The following is a 4270-nucleotide window of genomic DNA, read 5'->3' as shown; positions in this document are numbered from 1 at the left end:
TTGACGGAGTCTTGCTCTGTCTCCCAGGCTGGATTGCAGTGCCACGATCTCGGCTCACTGTAACCTCCGCCTCCCATGTTCAAGCATTCTCGTGCCTCAGCCTCCCAAGTAGTGGGGATTACAGGCGTGTGCCACCATGCCTGGCTAAGTTTTTTGTATTTTTAGTAGAGATGGGGTTTCACCATATTGGTCAGGCTGGTCTCGAACTCCTGACTTCATGTGATCCACCCGCCTTGACCTCCCAAAGTGCTGGGATTACAGGTGTGAGCCACTGCACCTGGCCAGTCCTCATTTTCTTATCAGTTCTTTCCTGTTTTCCATCTCCTACTCTTCTTACTGCACTTTCTAGGAGGCTCACTTGACCTATTTTCCAAGGTCTCCATGTGTTCACTTGTGTTTTTATATAGTTCTCAAGAACGTTTCCTTATTCTCCAAATTTTATTTTTTTACATCTTCCTGGTCTTATTTCATTAATTCTCTATCATCTCTTATCTGAGGAAATTCACGAGGTTTTCAAAGATGTTTTCTTCCTCCTACATAATTTCCTCTATGTTTCTGTTTTTACTGTTTGCTTGTTTGGGTTCCTATCTTTTCTTTTTTTTTTTTTTTTTTTGAGATGGAGTCTCTCTGTTGCCCAGGCTGCAGTGCAATGGCATGGTCTTGGCTCACTGCAACCTCCTCCTCCCAGGTTCAAGCAATTCTCCTGCCTCAGTCTCCCGAGTAGCTGGGACTACAGGTGCATGCTACCACAACCGACTTGTGTTTGTATTTTTAGTAGCGACAGGGTTTCACCATGTTGGCCACACTGGTCTGCCTTATGATGTCAGGCTCTGTTAGTTCTGTTTCCGGAGAATGCTGACTGATGCCTACACCTTTGAAAGGTGACTCTGCCACTCTGTCAGTCAAGAACTGGAGCCTGTTTCTCTGTCTCTTCAGCCTCTGTTTGACCACATGATTTGCTTTGGCAGATGGAGCATTAGCAGCTGGGGACCTTTCTGCCACCACAAAAGCCTAGATTATCCTGATAGATGACGGAAGACACATGGCTGTTGTTCCAGCTGACATCAAGCCAAATGCTGGACAAGACAGTGAGGCTATCCTAGAACACAAAGGCCCAAATGAACTGGCCCAGAGCAGAGAAACTGCTCAGCCAAACTGCAAAGCTGTGATTAACAAAGGCTTCATCTTAACACCAAATTTTGGAGTGGTTTGTTACACAGCAAATACTAACTGATCTAGTCATTATCATTAGCTCTTTCTTGAGCTGATCACATTCCCCAGAGTAGAACACACCAGTGTCCTGCTCCTTGTTCCTGGCTGCCAGCACTGTAAGAGCTGAGTGGAAAGCTGGGGTTTTCGGCACTCAATACGTAAGCATTCCCTTAATTTTCCAAGCAAGTTAGGGCACTTTATGAAGCTTTAGAGGACACACAGTGTCCACATAGAAGATTGCCCTCATTTCTGACATCAAGTACAAGTTTGGAGGGTTCGCCAAACCAACCTCAGCTTCAACAGTTTGCTAGAAGGACTCCCAGAACTCACTGAATGCTGCTGTACTCACAGCTATGGTTTATTCTGGAGAATAGAACACAGCTTAAAATCAACCAACGGAGGAGACACATGAGGTGGAGACCAACAGGGGCCCAAATGCAAAGGTTCGGGTTGTCCTTTCCCGGTGGAATCCTGCACACTGTTAACTCTGCCCTCACTGGCATTGATGTGTGACAACGTGCCCAGAGCATCACCAACCAGGAAAGCCCACCTGAGCCTTTGGGGTCCAGAGTTTTATCCAGACTTGACCACACACTGCCCACATGACTGGCCTTTACTACCCAGCCCCTCTTGGAGGCAGGGCTCGTACCTTTCATCTCCAGTCCCTGGGAGATTGGAACTGATACCATGTGGCACAAAGCGTGTGTCATGAATCACACTGTTAGACTGTCTGGTGGCTAAACCCCGCAAAGCAAAGACATTCCAGTTAGTCAGGACATTCCAGGGGCTTAGAGATCACCTCCCAGGAGCCAAGGGCAAAGGCTGGACCTCTCTTTGGGCAAAATCAACTTTTCACTACATAAGCTACCCTCTGGCATTTGGCCAAGACTTTCTTATACAGCAAAACAATCGTCTTTGTTTCAGCATCTATAGTTAGTGTAGTGTTTATTAGACAGATAGAGCAATAGTGGGCAACTCATCTGTCCTATAAAGCCATTACATACGTTTTCATATTTTTATACTGTTAATAATTTGATTACTATTTTCCTCCCTTGATCTGCTGTTATTTGTTCCTTCTGATAAATTTCTACTGAGTTATTTAGCATAGAAATTAGGTAATGGTCAGTTAAACTCAGTGCTTCCTCAGGCCAGTCATTTTATTACAACCTGAAGAGGTTTTAACTCAGTCTCTCAATATATTTGATTGTCAATATCAGCATTATTCTAAGACTTGTTTATATAAGGTAGTTGACTCTTATTGGTAATAAGGCCAGTGTTACATCACATCACAGTATGGTAACCTGAAAAATAAAAGCCAAAAGACATCATCATGTTACCAGAGTCCTACTTAGTCATTATCAATTACTCCAGTTTCATCATATCGTATGACCAAAATGTCCATCAATCATCAGTCCTATGACCATCAATCATTATATCATATGACCAAAATGTTTACCGAGTGCTAACCCTCAGGTTTGCAGACTTTCATTCACACGGTCAGGTTCCGAAGGCACAGGCAGTCTCAGCAATCCATAGCTCCACCTTTTCAGGCATCAGGTATATAACTGTGGTAAGAGACAGTATTGGCCAGGAGCAGTGACTCACACCTATAATTCCAGCGTTTTGGGAGGCCAAGGTGGGTGGATCACCCAAGGTCAGGAGTTCGAGACCAGTCTGGTCAACATGGTAAAACCCCGTCTCTACTAATAATACAAAACTTAGCCAGGCATGGTGGTGCATGCCTGTAATCCCAGCTACCTGAGAGGCTGAGGCAGGAGAATTGCTTGAATCCAGGAGGCAGAGGTTACAGTGACCCGAGATCACACCATTGCACTCCAGCCTGGGCAACAAGAGTGAAACTCTGTCTAAAAAAACCAAAACAAACAGACAAAACAAAAGAGACAATATCGTCTCTCGCTCGCCGTCTTTCTTGAAGCGCCAGTGTAAATATCGGATCTCCCTCACGGCGTAAACCATTTATTCATCCCTCTGCTCTTAGCTGCCTTTCCCCTTCTCTCTATTTATCACTGTATTTTTACCAGCGTTTCCGTCTTTGGAAAGGACGTTAGGTTGGGCCACTATGCCGGGATAGACCGCCAGAAGCAAGCATGGTGAAGCAGGGACTTCCTCCTCAGTCCGCTCCCACTCATATAGGATAGGGGCACACAGGCACAGAGCTAGTGAGCTCTCCCAACAACCAGGTGACACAGCTGCATTCACCGCTAACCCCAATTCTGCCAGACAGGGTGAAGGCCCAGCCCACACCATCAGGCCCCCAGGATTTCTGACACAAGCTTTAAAGGCCTGGTTCTAGCTTCTTGCTTAGGGACCATCCCTCCTTCTGGCACCTACCACTGCTGCCATGATCCTGGAGCTGCTGTATCAGGTAGGAAAAACGGAAGGTGAAGTGACATAGGGAAGAACTGTGTGGTCACAGTAGCATCCCCCCATCCCTGCCTCCCCAGATCCCACAGGAAAGTTGAGGACTGCGTCCAGCGTGCATTCCCTTGGGTCCCTCTTGTGGAGTGTGCACATGAAGGCGTGTAAGCCACAGCCCTTCCTGCCTTTATCACCCTGTTTGTTTCATCTGCCTGTTCCACTTCTCTATCAAACTTTTATTCTGAGGGTGAAAGTGTATTCCAAAGAAACGTAATTGCCTGATCGGTTCATCCTGCCTTCTGACCAGAAAAGCCAATGCACTGAGAATAGCAGATTTTTTGCAATAGAAAAAGTTTAACGGCCGGGTGCAGTGGCTCACGCCTGTAATCCCAGCACTTAGGGAAGCCGAGGCAGGTGGGTCACCTGAGGTCAGGAGTTCGAGACCAGCCTGGCCAACATGGTGAAACTTCGCCTCTACTAAAAATAGAAAAAAGTTAGCCGGGCGTGGTGGCAGATGCCTGTAATCCCAGTTACTCAGGAGGCTGAGGCAGGAGAATCGCTTGAACCCGGGAAGCAGAGGTTGCAGTGAGCCAAGATCGTGCCACTGCACTCCAGCTGGCTCAACAAGAGCAAGACTCCATCGAAAGAAGAAAGAAAAAGAAAGAAAGAAAGAAAGAAA

The 4270-nt window shown here is 46.5% G+C and overlaps 1 long non-coding RNA gene across 1 annotated transcript in view; it reads left to right on the top strand.

Moving 5' to 3' along the window:
• LOC105542856 overlaps positions 1-4270 on the top strand; it is a 13591-nt gene that overhangs the window by 3573 nt on the left and 5748 nt on the right. The window contains exon 2 of the long non-coding RNA XR_001006538.1: positions 969-1370. This is a non-coding gene — a long non-coding RNA (uncharacterized LOC105542856). The remainder of the gene's footprint in view (positions 1-968; positions 1371-4270) is intronic.

This window comes from Mandrillus leucophaeus, unplaced genomic scaffold (genome assembly GCF_000951045.1).
Source record: "Mandrillus leucophaeus isolate KB7577 unplaced genomic scaffold, Mleu.le_1.0 Scaffold27, whole genome shotgun sequence".
In the NCBI taxonomy this organism is placed as follows: Eukaryota; Metazoa; Chordata; class Mammalia; order Primates; family Cercopithecidae; genus Mandrillus; species Mandrillus leucophaeus.
The sequence above is the reverse complement of the archived record's forward strand: the minus strand, read 5'-3'. Positions and strand labels throughout refer to the sequence as shown.